The 16,525-nt window shown below is 37.2% G+C and overlaps 1 long non-coding RNA gene across 1 annotated transcript in view; it reads left to right on the top strand.

Annotated features, from left to right (window-relative positions):
* The window catches only part of LOC141541427 (uncharacterized), a 37,009-nt gene extending 20,621 nt beyond the window's left edge, over window positions 1-16,388 (top strand). The window contains exons 2-3 of the long non-coding RNA XR_012481796.1: window positions 14,681-14,757; window positions 16,227-16,388. This is a non-coding gene — a long non-coding RNA (uncharacterized LOC141541427). The remainder of the gene's footprint in view (window positions 1-14,680; window positions 14,758-16,226) is intronic.
* Window positions 16,389-16,525: the final 137 nt, after the last annotated feature.

The raw sequence follows: 16,525 nt of genomic DNA on the forward strand, positions 1-16,525 counted from the left end.
AAAAAAAAAGATGGGCAGGAGGAAGTAATGTTTAAGTGGACTGCAAGTTGAATGAGGGCGGCTAAAAAAGCTAATACAAATTTAGGCTGCTTTGAGAGAGAGGCACAGGGAAGTGATCATGCTACTGTACTTTGTCTCCTCAGGCCAAAGCTATAGTATTGGGTTCAGTCCCAGGTACTATGGTTTAGGAAGCACATTGATGAGCTGGAGCACAGCCAGAGCAGGATGACCAGGATATTAAGAGGCCTTAAGATACCTTCAGCCTATTGAAGTCTCAGCGAAAATGAGATGGTTATCTACAATTATTTGAAGTGTTGTTATGTGGAAAGACAATTGGGTGTTTTTGTTTTGTTTTGTTTTTATCTACTAGTTCAGAAATTGAAAATGCTGGATGTATTGTTATTGTTCATCCTTCATTTTAGTTCAGAAATTGAAAATGCTGGATGTATTATTATCATTCATCCTTCATTCTAGTTCAGAAATTGAAAATTCTGAATGTATTGTTATTGTTCATCCTTCATTCTCAAGAAGAGCAATGAAATTAGGAGGATTGACTTGCAAATGAATTGGTTGGAAATTACAGAGATGCAAACTTAGGACAGGATTAATAAAAACTTAACAATTAAAGCCATGGAAAAGTAGAATGTAAAATTTTCTTACTCAAGAGAAATCTTAAAATTAAGGATCCTTAGATATTTTTGTGTAATTGATTCCTTTGCATGAACTCTTTCCTAGAAAAATGTTTTTAAATGAATAAAATAAAATATGACACTTCTAAAGAAAACTAATATTTTTTAAGTGAGTTTATCAACCTCAGGGTAGGAACCCTAGCTTTAAACAAAGTTTGGATGATTATGTGATCATTTCACTTGTAGAAGGCCTTTCTTCATCAGATTCAGGTTGGATGAGGTTCCTTTTAACTCTGAGACTCTGTGTAATCCTACAGAAAAATCAGCAAATAAGGCAGCAAATAGGGATGGGGTGAGGTGGAGCTGAGGTGTCTGGAGGAGAGGCTGGCTGGTCAGAATGAAGAAATAGACACCAGAGGGTCAGAGGAGTACCCCATGCTGCGAGAGTGGTTTAAGACCAAGTTCTCACAATGTGGAGAAGGACCAAGAATTCTTTTCTCAGACTGATCCTTGCAGATTGGTTTCTATTGTGAGGCTAGACTGTGACTTCCTTCTTGAGTTTCTCTGAGGGTTTACCTGGCCTAAACTCAGTAAGATCTTCTGTTTTACCTTCTCTTGCTTCTTCCTGTCTCTGAGCATTGCCTCATGTCCCAGAAAGTTTGGAATGGCTCCTGGCATCCAGCCAGCCAAGTTTTCCTTTTCTCATATTTTAAATCTCTAGCTTTTGTTAATCTGGCCTTATTCCCACTTCCTCCACAAAGTCGTCAGAAGCAAGGTGGTGATTTCTCACCCCACCTGGATGGGTTGCTCTGACTCACTTTCCATGCTTCATGACATCAAGAGCTGGAGGTTTGTACATCATCTCATAAAAAGAGGGCAAGCCCTGGTTTTGCTTCTGTGTTTATAGAATGTTTGTATAGCAACCTGAGTGACCATTTGTTATTTGTGTGGCTCTCCTTGTGTGCCAGAGCCCTGGCTGACAGAGATCAGGGTACTTGAATTTACTTGGGCCTCTCTAACTGGGATATGTGGGTGTTTAATGAATGAATGATTTCTTGATGGGGAAGCACTGGTTGTGCTCTTGAAGTAGGGGAGCATGATCCTGTTGGCAATGCCATGGATGCTATCCCAACCTGCCTTTGGATGACCAGCAATTCATTTCCCTGTTTTTTTGGTTTGTTTTTGTTTTTTTAAGGCAACATAGCATAATGGAAAGTATCCTGATTATGGAGACAGAAAAAACCTGTGTTTGAATCTGAGCCTCAGTTTCCTAATTTGTAAAATGGGGATAATAAAGTCAATTGTACTAATCTTATAAGATTTAATGAGGTAAAGTGTATAAAGCATTTCGTATACCTTGAAGGATTATATAAATATCAGCTGTTATTATTTTATAGGCACAATACATTCCTACATGTTAGGGATTCTTAATATTTTTTGTATGTGTTATGGAACACAAAAAGACTTTAGCATCCTATTGAAGCCTATGGAGCATTTTAAAATGCATACAACCAAATACATAGGATTGCAAAGGAGACTAATTGATTTTTAATAGTTTTTCATTTTTCCAAATACATGCAACAATAGTTTTAAACATTAACCTTTGCAAAGATTTGTATACCAATTTTTTTCTCCCTCCTTCCCCCCCTCCCAGTATAGGTTAAACATGTATAATTCTTGAAACCATTTTTCCAAATTTGTTATTCTGAGCAAGAAAAATCAGATTAAAAGGAAGAAAAAATCATGAGAAAGAGAAAAGAAAAAAGTAAACAACAACAAAAAAGATTAAAATACTATGCTTTGATACATATTCAGTCTCCATAGTTCTATTTCTCCATGCAGATGGCTCTTTCCATAACAAAGTCCATTGGAATTGAAAGAAGACTGTGTTAAAATACAATTATCAAAATATTTATAAAGACAAATTCACAGAGGAGAACATTGTACACAGTAACAGCAATACTATAATGGTGATCCACTGTAGAAGACTTAGCTGCTCTGATCATGACCAAGATCTGAGGCAATTCCAAAGGACCCCTGAAGAAAATACTATCTGCCTCCAGAGGGACAATTGATAAACTCTGAATATAGATGGAAGAATACTTTTCTAAACTTTATTTTCTTGTGTGTGTGTGTGTGTGTGTGTGTGGTATGGTACGTGCATTTTCTTTTACAACTTAGCTAATATGGAAATATGCTTTGCATGAATTAGTATAATTAATAACTTATTGCTTATTTTCTTAATGGTTGGAAGAGGGCTGGGAGAAAGGGAGAGACTTTGGAATTTAAGATGTAAAAAAAATTTAACATTCATTTTTTCTAAGTAATTTGAAAAGGAGCAACTAGATGGCATAGTGGATAGAGTGCTGACCCTAAAGTCAGGAGGACCCAAGTTCAAATCTAGCCTTAGCCATTTAAACTTACTAGCTGTGTGATTCTGAATAAATTGCCTAGCCCAAAACAAAATAATTTGAAGCCAGAATTACAAATAATTATAATTTAGAAATATTTAACAAAACAAATATATACACATATAGAGATATATGCATGTATGTATTGTGTACTTAATAAACCAAGTTCACAGCCCCCAGGTTAAGAATTCCTGTTGTGTGATATTCTTAATTATACATTATCCTTCTCCCCCATGTCCTGCCTTTGTCCTTCTCTTTCTCCTTTCTTTCCTATCCATTCTCTTTTCTGGCACTTTATTCCCACTGTTGTCTTTCCCTTACTCCTTTCCTCTCTTCATCACCTTCTCCTTCCTCTTCTCTTTACTGTTCTTTCCTCATTCCTTAACTCCCTCTCTCTTATCACCTCTATTCATCAAGTCTGTTCTTTTTCTTTTTCAAAAATTTTATTTCTTTTAAAAATACTGGGCTTGGAATCCTCTTCATCTCTTCATTCTCCCCAGCTCATGTAGAAGGCAAAAGCCAGAATACTCTTTTTATATGTCTTCATCATTTCTAATAAAGCCAGATAAAGAGAGAAGAAAATAGGATGCTTGATGGAGAAACTGGGGAAAATGGAGTCAGGATCTCTCATCTCCCTTCTAGTTCTAAATCATATGAATTGTGACCTGTGGAATGTACTACAGAAAGTGGAAGATGTACTCTGGGATCAGAAAACTTGAGTTCAAGCCCTAGGGCTTAGTGTCTGTGTGTGTGATCTTGGGCAAAAAACTTAATTTTCCTTGGACCTCAGTTTCTTCATTAACATTATGGGGGAAGGGAGGGGTTATATATAATCTGAAGTCCTTTCTAATTCTAGACCTAAGATTCTAAGAAATATGCATTATTTAAGTAGGAGAATTGCTCATCCCCCAAAGCTATCTAGGGTTTTATGATAAAATCCTAGTTTCTTCCCCTCTCTGCTCCACCCTCAACCCAACACCAATGTACTGACTGTGGTTCCATATTTTTTAGGCAGTATGTTTGCAATCTGTGGGATGAAAAGTCATCTGCAATTGTCAGACATGATAATGATTGAGTCAAAAAGAATTTCCTTGGGATTAATGAGTGAATGAGGTTAATGGTACCTGGCTACAGTTCAGATAATCAGCTCTTTCCAACCAGCCATTAATCCTAGAGAAATACTAAGTATTTCCAATCCTTTACTTCTGAAATTAAAGCTAATCAGGACAAAAAAAAAACCTCAACAAAACAAAACCAACACAACCCTCCAAACAAATCCTAAACAGATCCATCCAGACACATATGGGCTCATTCTTCAAAGAGATTTGAGAAGCCAGAATGATGAGATAGAAAATGGACTCACTTCTAGGAGCCATTAACAAATGGTTCACCCTTTATTCTCAGAAAGTAAAGGAAGAAAGGGCAAGGGAGGATAGGAAAGCAACAGACAGTATTCTATTGTATGCCCTGGTTTCCTTTTCACCTCCAGCCCCACCTATCCTTGGTATTCCTTAATTAATATAACAGGTAGACTATCAAGTTTTTCACGGTGGTCCAATGGTGAGAGCAGTGAATTAACAGAGCCATTCTTTGCCACTCTGCCAACAACTAACTGTGTGATTTTGGGTAAAGTGTATGAGCTCTCTGATTTTACCATATGTAATATATAAAGCTGGATGAGGTCTTTCCAAACTTGAATTTCTTCTAATTCTTTGATTTTTGTGGCTAGGTGATGACTGAGTCCATTTTTGTGTTTCATTAAGGAGACATACCCAGGAAGGGAAAGATATATTGGGATGAACTGGCCCTAGAACAGGACTTTGAGTCTGGGCTCTGCAGCTATGACTTTGGGCAAGCTACTTTACCTTTCTAGGCCTCAAGTTTTCTCATTTGTAAAATGGCTAGGTTGGCCTAGATCAAAGCTTTTTAAACTATGGGTCACAACCCCAATAAGGGGCCGAGTAACTGAATATGGAAATTGTGAAAATTTTAACAACGGTAAAAGCTAGCAAATATTCCAAGATTTAATTATGTATGTAAAAACAAACACATTCATCTTATTAGTATGCAAATTTCCTTCTTGGATAAATGGTACAATGATATATATATATATACCAAAGAATTGTTTTAAAATAAATTTCTTTATGAATTATCAGTAAATTTTTGATTTGTATTATTTTACATACTTATATATCCAGAGTTGTATAAAAATTTCTTGGACAAAAAGGAGTCATTAATGGAAAAAAGTTTATAAAATCATGTACTAGAATGATCTCAAAGATTCCTTATGGTTCTAACAGTCTGTCATCAGGAAAATAAACAAACAATCTCCAAAAGACAAAGAAAGAAAGCTGAAATAATTGACCAAAGGAGCTGTTTTAGGGATTTAATTTCCCCCTCAATAAGGACACTTATTCAAATGATTAGTATGTTGCCAGGGCTCATTCTGGAGTAAAAGTCTCTTCTTGATATGAATGTTGGTAGATTTTCTCACTAACTTTCAGCTTTTTTCTACCCCCTCGAGTTCCTCCCCCTCAGCATATACATCATAGAGTCATTCCTTTGTCCTTGTTCATACATCTTCCTGTTTAGAGTAACCGGGGAAAACCCCATCTCAGAGCCTGTCACCCAGCAAGGTAGAAAGTTTTATTGTTTAATTACAAGCAGATATAAATTCCACTGGGGCAAAGAATAAGGCTCAGCTGGTCTTTGAATGTTTCCTGGCATTTGGCTCAGAGGTCTTCACACAGTAGGCACTTAATATTTGCCACATTGAACTGAATTGCTCATTTCTGTCTTTTGGGCATCCTTTCCAGAATGAGGTTAATGTAATCATGAGCTTATCTTGTTATTATTGCTGCATCTCTTTGTATCCTGATTTCTATTTGTTTTCCCTTGAAGTAAGGCCAACAAGAGAGGTGGCAGATCTGCCCACTGGACTATTTTCTCCCTGGAACTGGCAGCTCTCAGGATGCCACTGTTAATTTTCAACCGCACAAGTGGCCACAATAGTTTTGGCAGAGATGTCACCATCTTGCTTTTTTGGAAGAGGAAACATATGTAGAATCTAATTTCATTGGTTTTGGAAAGTTTTTGGTTCCAAGTGCTTCTTTATTCCAAGAAGCAAAGAAAACATCTGGGTACCACAGTCTAGTCTCCTTCTCCCCTGACAACCAATCATTCCTGGGATTCCAGGCATTTGATCTGTCCTCTCCCTGGCCCCGATTCCTTTCCATGACTTCCAGCTGAGCTGGTGGCTTCATCATCCACCAGTCATCACCAGTCCCCTTCTCATTCCCCAGTGCTTGCCTGCTTCCAATCCCTCATTAAAACTTATCACTGGTTTTCTTTAGTTTCCCATCCTATAATTTGCTTTCCAGTGTTCTCATCCTTTCACTGCAAGGGAAGACAAAGTTTCCTTTCAACTTCTGGTCCGACGTGGTCATCTTGGGCAATCATCCCAGAGACCCTTGGAGGCATTGCTTCCACAAGCAAGCTGCTTTTCCAGTCTTGATCTGCCTCATACCTTTCCCAACAATACTATCTCAACCCTGATGGTTCAGAAGCAACTGATTAAATACAACAGCTTATCATTGTCTAACCCCTCAAGTAGAAAAGCCAGATTCCTTAGTCTGATATTCAATCAAACAAAAAACATTTATTAAGTGCCAACTGTGTGCCACTCGTTGTGGTGAGCCCTTCCCAATCTGCCCCACTTTGCCTTGCCATTATTTTGTTTCCTATTCAGGCTTAAGGAATCCAGCACATGCCAATAGTCATTCTTCCTTTAAATCCCAACTAAAATCCTGCTCACTTCAGGAATACTTTCTCAATCCCTCTAGTGTCTTCCCTCTATTAATTATTTAATATTTATCTGGTATAAATTTGTTTGCTTGTAGTTTCTCCCATTAGACTGTGAACTCTTTGAAGGCAGGGATTGTCTTTTGTCTTGTATCTCTAGCTCTTTTATTTTATTTTGCTGAGGCAGTTGGGGTTAAGTGACTTACCTAAGGCTACATAGCTAGGAAGTGTTAAGTGTCTGAGGCTAGATTTGGACTCAAGTTCTACTGACTTCAGGGTTAGTGATAGAAATCCTTTGTGCCATCTAGCTTCCCCATATCCCTAGCTCTTAACACAGTGCCTGGTATATAGTAAGTGCTTAATAAATGCTTATTAAATATTGACTTTTTGTCCCTATGCCTTTACTCTTGCTTCTTCCTGTAATATTTCCTCTGACTCTTCTCCTAGACGTATCTTTCCCTTTTTTAAGGTCTATCTTAAACCCAACTTCCTTTATTACTGCTTTTCTTAATTTACTTTAGTCTTCTCTCCCCTTCCTGAGCTTATCAGAGAACTGGTAGAGACCATAGGGAATACTGACTCTAAAACCTTCATATTTATAGAATAGGAAACTGAACCCTAGCAAAGTTGGATGGCTTGCTCAAAGTCGTTGTTGTTTAGTCATTTCAGTCATGTCCGACTCTTCATGACCTTTTTTGGGTTTTGGGTCTTTTTGGGAGGAGGCACAAAGATACTAGAGTGATTCATCACTTCCTTCTCCAGCTTATGTTACAGATTAGGAAACTAAGGCAGTCAGGATTAAGTGTCTAGAGACATGTAGCTAGTGTCTTGAGAACAGATTTGGATTTAGGAAGAAAAGTCTTCCTGACTCCAGGCTTGGTCCACTATGCCCTTCTAGCTGTCCAAGATCTCATAGTTATTAAGTAGTCAGAATTTGAACTCAGAGCTTCAGATTTTCCAAATTCAGCATCCTTGTCATTACATAATCTGTAATTTGGCTGTTTTACACATCTCCCTGGAGAACATCTACCAGTCAGTATCAGTTAAATATCTACTTGGTACAAGGCCCTATGGGAGACATCTAGGAATATAGTATAGTATCAACCTTCAGATTTATGGTGGTATTGACAAGGTCAGATGTAAACAATGAAAAGTTAAGTAGCAACAAAAGAGTCAAATAACAGTAAATGGTAATTATACAAGAGAGGATCATGAAGACAGATTGTCAAAAACATATTAGAAAAAATCAGTCAACACTGATTAAACATCCACTGTGTTCTAGGGACAGTACTAAGCTCCAAAACAGAATAGTCTCTATCTCAATGGAACTCACCTTCTAATGTTATGGCTGTAGTTCTGTGGCATCTAACTTGATTAGAAATAGGAACCACTAATTTACACATTAGGATCCCCACCACAACATTCATTTTAAACATATGTTTTATTGTATTTTTTATTTATATTATTAAATACATTTCTGAATTATATTTTAATCTGGTTCAGGTTGCGCTGGGAAGTATATTTGGCAATTCTGTTTAGAAGATGGTAAAGTCGTTGTAGGTTGGTATGATTGAAAGCTCCATCCATAGAAGACTTGGGATTTGAATTCTAGTATCTCAGAGATTAAAAGAATCTATAGGATTTACTAGTCTGACACCTTCTCTGCTCTATGAAATGTTTCTAGATCAGTTGGTGGTATATTTACTGGATAGATCATTGGATTGAAATTAAGAAGACTTTTAGTCAATTCCTGCCCCACTTTCTGGCTGTGTGACATTGGCCATGTCTCTCAGTCTCAGCTTCCTTATCTGTAAATTACTTTTCAGGGTTGTTATGAGAATCAAATAAATTATAATAAGATAATATATTAAGATAATGAGATAATAAAGGTAATAGGTAATAGGTAAAGCTCTTTGAAAATTTTAAAGAGCTATATAAGTCTTAGCTGATATTATCCATTATATCCTTAAGCTCCCTACTAGGCAAAGTCAAAATGGCAAAATGAGAGGCAGCATTTCTAGAAAACACATTAGGCCATATTCTGATTACAAAAGTCAAGAAAAGTCAAAATATGCCATTTTGAAGCTATACAAAAAGGTCTGCCAACACTGGGGCCAGGGCTGGCCAGGAACAATTGAGGTAGTAACACTTTATTGTTGTCACTTGTTCAATTGTGTCCAACTCTTCTTGACCTAAACATAGCATGCCAGGTCTTTCTCTCCACTACTATCTCCTGAGGGGTATCCAAGTTCATGTTTGTTGTTTCCCCTTATTTATCCATCTCATCCTCTGCCATTCCCTTTTCTTTTTGCCTTCAATTTTCCCCAACATCAATATCTTTTCTAATGAGTCCCATCTTCTCATTGTGTTCAGTTTCAGTATTTGACTTTCCAGTGACTAGGCTGAATAAATCTCATTAAGTATTGTTTTCTTGACTTACTGGTTGACTACATCATTAATAAGGAGTAGGCATCCAGTCTCGGCTTCAATACCTCACCATACAACCTATTCATTTTTTTCTTTTTTGGTCAACTCTTTTAGGAAATCTTTCCTCATGTTGAGCTGAAATCCATCTCCACATCCATTGGAGTGACACTCTAATCTTTGGTTTTATTTTTTTTTTCTATGTATTCAGAGTACATCTAATACCTGTTCTGTATGGAATCCATTGAATATCTGATGACAATGGCCATATTTTCTTTAAAGTCTTCTCATCTTTTTTGGTTGCCCTGCTTTGGATATGCTCCAGTTTACCAAAATCCCTCTAAAAATGTGGCACCCAGAATTGAATATTATACTCTACATATAGTCTGACTAGGGCAGGACAAAATAGAAATTTTACTTCCTTTCTGGATTTTATATTTCTATGGATATAGTCCAAGACCACATTAGCTTTTTTTTTTTTTTTTTTTTTTTCCTTTTTGGCTGCCACATCATCTTATTGGCTTATGTTGAATTGATAACGAACTACAATGTCTAATACTTTTCCATATGAACAGCTGTCCTGATAAATCTTTCCATTTTGCATTTGTACTGTTGATCTTTTTAAAGTGTAAAAGCAATATTTTTCATTTATCTTTTTCAAGTGTCATATTATTTGATTTAATTAATCTCTTATTCTTGGCTATATCTTGGATCCTGAATTCATCATTTAAGATATTAGCTAAATAGCATATTCTGAAGGGACCAAAGAATCCTGTCAATTTCCACAACTTTTATAGATCTTCAGATACCTTTACTCAATCTGGGATAAATCTTCTCACCTCTCCCTTAATCTTCCAAACTACTATTTCCCCTACATTTCACTTTATCCTTTACTGCGAAAAAATAGAGGCTTCTCACCTTGAGCAATCTCTTCTGACATATTTTGAATTTATTCCTCATTCCTTCTTTCATTCCTTCAGTCTCTTTTGAGGAAATGATTCCTCATTGCCAAAGTCAAACTACTTGTACGTTTTATCTGATTCCCTTCCTAAAGGATGCCCTCAATCACATCCCATCTTTTGCTAATCTTTAATCTTTTCTTATACATTAGTTCCTAGCTTCCTTAAAAACATCCCCAGGTTTTCCCCATCTTTAGGAAATCACTTTTTGACACCCTCTTCAGCTGTTATTTAAAATCTTCCCCCCCCCTTCACAAGCAAATTCTTAGGAAAAATCTGCCTACACTTTTCACCTCTACTTTCTCTATATTCGCTTCTTGACCTTTTGAAATATAGCTCCCAATCTCATTACCTGAACTGAAACTGCTCTGCCCAGAGTTTCTAATTATCTCTTAATTGCTACCTATCTGGGGTTCTTTCTCTTTCTCTGTCCCCCATTCTAGTTCCCTTCTCCAATTGGTACATTCCTCCCAGGGCCTCAATTTTCAGGAGGGTCCAGAGCAGCCAAGCCTCATTCCCTTAGTGGATTGGACTTCAACATCTTGTCCCCATGCAGGTACTTTGTCCCTTCAGCTCTTTTATGTCCTGTCTTCCTTCCTGTTAAGATGTAAACTCTTTGAAGAGAGGAATTGTCTTCCTTTTCACTCAGATTTTTATCGCCAGCACTTATCAATCAACGTTAGCATAATCCCTGGCACAGAGTAAGTGCTTAATAAAGAATTTTGATCTTGTCTTACTTCTCCATCCTTCACACAAGTGATACTCTTTATTTGTTGGCAAGGTAATTAGGGTTAAATGACTTTCCCAAGGGCACACAGTTAGTAAGTATCTGAGGCTAGATTTGAACTCAAGACCTCCTGCCTCCAGACTTCACCATCTAGCTTTTCCCACACACCAGTGCTACTCTTAAGGCACAGATATGGCCATATCATTCCCCTCCTCAAAAAGTTCCAGTTATGATTATGGCCTTTAAGTTGACAAATTTTTTTCTTTGTAATTTAAACTCTTTCACAGTCTAGCTTCATCCTACCTTTCCAAACTTATTGTACATTATTTTTCTTCATATATTCTGTGGCCTAATCAAACTACTTACTGTTTTTCATTGATGGCCTTTCATCTCCAATCTCCATGATCCCCTTAATTGCTAGTGCTTCTATCATTTTAAATCCATTTCACTTACATATCATGGCATCGCCTCCCTGATGCCATGGTCCTCTCTGAAGGACAAATGACAACAACAACAGTAACCTTAATCACTCTGGCTCTCATTGATTGGCCAATAATAGGTGCCAGACCAAACTGTCCTTAATCATTGCTTGGGCCCTGAATGATAGAAATTGTTTCTTTTTGGGCCAAAAATTCTGAGAGTCTTCATCTCCCAAATAAATTTTTTTTGTAACCTCTGCCTTATTTCTCATCTAGCCTTAATCCCTGAATAAGCAGGTTACCTCAGTCAAAGTGACATTTGTCAAAATCTTTAGTAAAAGGCCAAAATTTCCCCCTGCATCCAAGGCCATCTCCATACTTTCCAAACTGTATTTGGCCACTGGACTTAGACACTTCCAGAGGAGAAAGTGAGATTGGTGACCTTGCATAGCCTCCCTTACTCAAATCCAATCCCCTTACATGTCATGGCATTACCCCTCTGATGTCATGGTTCTCTTTGAAAATGAGGAAAATTGTCCACCACTAAAATTAAGTAGAAATTATTTTATATATATTTAAAATTTATTTTACATTAATACACTGATATACTAATTGATACAGTGATACCTTTATATATATATATGTGTGTATATATTTACATATTCATGTGTGTATGTATACTTAATTGCTTATATGTGTACATATTGTTCTTGCCCTAAATAAAAAAAGACTCCTGAATACAGACACTTTTAAATGTTGTCTTTGTATCGCCAGTACCTAGCAGAGTGCCTGGCAGGTAGCCACTTAATAAATATTTGTAGATTAATTGACTAGATCTAGGGGTTCTTGTTCCTCTGTATTCTATAATTCTACCAATTTGACCAGTCCTGAGGCTTACTATTTCATTACTATCTCACTTCTATTCTCCAGCCAGATTTTTGTTCACAACAGTATGTCTGCTTTGGGGCATCAAGATGGTACACTGGACAGTATGCCAGATCTGGAATCAGAAAGACTCATCTCCCTAAATTCAGATCTGGTCTGCATGACCCTGGGCAAATCACTTATTCCTGTTTACCTGAGTTTCTTCATCTGTACAAACAAGCTGGAGAAGAAAATGGCAAACCAATCTGGTATCTTTGCCAAGAAAACCCCAAATGGGATGACGGAGAGAGTGGCCATGACTGAAATGATTCAACAAAAAAAAATCTGCTCAGTTCTTCCTCTTCTTAACCAGCTTCAAGCTTTTAATAAGTTATAAAGTAGAGATTTCTTTAAAAGGGAAGAATAAAATTCACAGTATATACAATACAAAACTACCAGCATTGTTGAGAATTAAATGACCACTGGAACTAATTGTTGTAGTTTCACGACCATCTTCTTAGAGCAGGGACCCTAGAATGCCCATGACTTCTGACAAACAGGAAATAGGAGTGTACATGCACACAGTGTGTTCTAAACTTGAAGAGGTGTCCTCCTAGGAAATTGTGACTGTTCACACCTTCCATGTTGCTTCATCTGGCTCATAGTACTGTCCCTCTTGACAGTCAATAAGAATTCTGCCTACAAATCCCTCAGTGTTCACTATGGTAACTACATTATCCCTCCTTCATCAGAGAGCATCACAGAAACACTGTCCTGCTGATTTCATACAACAAGAAATAGGTACTAGATTTGTGATTTCATTGGCACAGGACATCCTAAGTGAAGAAAGTCTTGTGAATGTAAGGAAACACCTTCTCTGAAATTTAGTCTTAGAGAGCTTCTTAGGACAGCTAAAGTGACTTCTTGAAAGCTTAAGTGATTACCTGAGTTACATGGGCCACTATCTATGTCAAAATCTGGTCTCAAGATCAGTTCTTGACTATCCCACTGTCTCTTCATTGTACACTCTATAACTAATTTTCTGTAAATTAAGAAGACTCAACTTCTACAGAAAAAAAAACAAACCGCCTATTTTTTCTTCTATATCTCAGCCCTTGGACAACTATCATATTCCTGTATTCTTTACTTCTCTGTACTAAATCCTCCCCAATCCCTTCTATCCAACTGCTCACTATGTGTGGAAGAAAGCTCTTTTGATTGCTGAATTTCAATCCAACCCAATACAAAATAATAGAGAGTCAGACGTGTATTAATGTCTTTGGGGGAAAAATTCTATCAGAAGATGTGCATTTCAAACTTTCACATAAATGGAACAATTTCCAGGGCTGCTCAGATTATTTTCAATAGGCTCTGAGAATACCATGTCTGCCCTAATGGGGGAGAATGTGAGTCACAGATTGATGTTAACTCCCACTATGAGTGTGTAGGGAAGTCTCTAACTACCTACTTCTAACATAGGTTTTTCAGGATAAAGGAAACAGAATAGTTTGTATTGTGTCAACAGTGGAAACTTCTAAAAGGAAAGCAGCTAGTTCCTTTGAGGCCCACAGACAGTGAGACGGTAAAGGCCTTGAGAATTCAATTTAATTCAATTTTTTAAACTATGTTTTATATACCTGCTAATATCCTTGAGAAAAGGATCTGTTACATTTTTGTCCTTGTAATTCAGCACCTAACACTATCCCTGATACATAGTAGGCACCTCAATGCCTATTAATTGTTTCATTCTCTATATTTGAATTCCTAGTGTCACACACACAGTGGGTACTTAATAAATATTTGGTGATTCATTGATTGTTCACATGCAACAAATTATGTTAATCTAGGGGATTCAAAAAAATTTAAAAATTTGAAATAGTTCCTGCCTTCAAGAGGCTTGTATCCTACTACAGGAATACAACAGAAAAGTATAATCTTGGTTAGGAACTGGAGGGAGGTAAAGAAGAGATCAGGGAATGTTTGAGTAAGGACTGAATACTGATAACTGGGTGAAATATGAAAGGCTTTACAGAGAATGTGACAGTTTTTTCTTAAAGTCAAATCAAGCCAATAAGCATTTATTTAGTGCCTACTATGTGCCAGGCTCTGTTAAGCATTAAAAGGCAGGGATTGGGAAGGAGTACATTCAAGCCATCAGGGACAGATTATACTTAAATTGTATGGAGGGAGGAGATGTCATGGTCATTGGGGGGGGGGGGGCGGGGTAGGTAACTGTAGTCCAAATGATGCTAATGAATAGTATCTAGAGAAAAATAAAATAAGATAAGCCCAGAGAGGTAGATTGTAGCCAGAAGGCCAGAATGTTAGTGTTGAAGAATTTGTATTTTGTCCTAAAGAAAAAGACAGTGGGCTTCCCCAAAGCACCTGAGGAAACTTTGGTGAGAAATCATCATCATCCATAGCTCTGACTTCATTCCTTTGTCAGTCAGCTGATGCCCATGGATATAGAATGAGACCTCGCCAGAAGAACTGCTGTCAGAACGTGGTGAGACACAGATGAAGGTAGGAAAAAGGCAAACTGCTCCAAATGTATCGGCGAATCACTAGCTCCAAATATGAAGTGCCATTGTCAGTGAGTTATGGAGGGTGAGAAGGGGAGGGAGGAAAGTAGACCCTGAGGGAAGGTGAAGTGAGGTAGACTTTTTTTCTCAGTCTTGGGAGTTGTTTGTATGGTGCCATACTCAGACTTGGCCACATCAATTTCTAAAAGGTCAACTTCTATATGCAATAGGAAAGCATCAAGCTCAGGGCCAGTGCAAGACAGATTTCAAACAAGGGACATGATCCATGGCCTAGACTTGTACTAGAAGTGTCGGACAAAGAGTTCCAGATTTGGAATCAGCAGTTCTGGGTTCAAATACCATTGACTACTTGTGTAGACCTCTGGACCTTAGATCCTTATCTGTAAAATGAGGGAACTTGCTTAGATCAAGTGTTCTTAATCTGAGCTCCATGAATTAAAAAAAAACAAAAAACTGACAGTTACATTTCAATGTTAATTGGTTGCCTTTGCAATCCTATCTATTTTATTTTACATATTAAAAATCATCATTCAAAAAAAAAGAGTTCCTTTGGGCTTCTCCAGACTTCCAAAGAGGTCCATTACATCCCCCAAAAGATTAAGAATCCTTAGACTATCTCTAAAGTGTGTTTTGGCTGGACATCTGTGATCCCAAATCTCTTTAAGAAATACACAGGATGTAATAACGCTCGGTGACTGTATACTGTGTCAAAAGCTATGAGTAAAATGGAGCTAAAATCTAGATGAGGAGGGAGTTTAGTGAGCAAATAATCCTTGCAGACACCACATCCTGACCACTGCACACCTAGTTCCTGTTTCTGTATGGCCAAGTCTCTGATTGCCCGCAATCTTAGCTTGCCTTACCGAGGCCCTTCACTTCTTAAGTTGGTCAATGGATCGGTTAATGGTATTCTTTCTTCCCAGATTGTTGCTTATGGATTTTTAGTCTGACCTAGTTTCCTCCTAGAACTACCTGCTATTTACCTTTAGGCTTAATTGGTTGATGCTCCCTTTATCCAATTAAGATTTCCTTTGCCCACAATTAAGAATGTCTCCTAAAGCCAGGTCTCTGAAGTATGGGTTTGTACAGTTGATTTAATGCAAAAGGATATAATGAAATAGAGCAAACATTCCTCAGCATGGTAGAAAACCAAAAATTAGGTGAAAAACTGAATTTTCCTATCATACCATTCCAAAGACCTACCCTAATGCCTCAAGATTGGATTTGACTTTCTCATGTGAGGCTTTGTCTTATTATATCAAATCTGTGAATACAATGTGGGTATCTGGGCTGAAACATTATATATATATATATATATATATATAAATATATAAATATATATATATACACATGTGTTTGAGTGCACAAAGCTCACATACTCTAATATCCCTCCTTGTGTAGAAAAGTCCTTTATACTATCCATGAATAATGATTTTTTTTTCTCCCTAGCCTGTCTGCTTGAATACATCCAGGTCTGAGGAGCTCACTACATTTTCAAGCATTATCTTGTCAAGCATTATTATGAAGCTTTCCCTCTCCCAACGTCATTTTTTTTTTTTGTTGTTGTTCTTTGTACAGATTAGTTTCATTGTGTATGGAATAAAAAAAGATCACAAGCAAATTATGCATCAATAGAAACAATAATATTTAAGGTAAGCTCACATGTATAGTGTTTTATGGTTTAAGAAGTGTTTTTATCTTAGCAACCCATCAGGGCAGCAGTGCAAGTTTTGTTGTAATTATTTAAT

The sequence above is a fragment of the Sminthopsis crassicaudata genome, chromosome 4, assembly GCF_048593235.1.
Source record: "Sminthopsis crassicaudata isolate SCR6 chromosome 4, ASM4859323v1, whole genome shotgun sequence".
Lineage (NCBI taxonomy): Eukaryota > Metazoa > Chordata > Mammalia > Dasyuromorphia > Dasyuridae > Sminthopsis > Sminthopsis crassicaudata.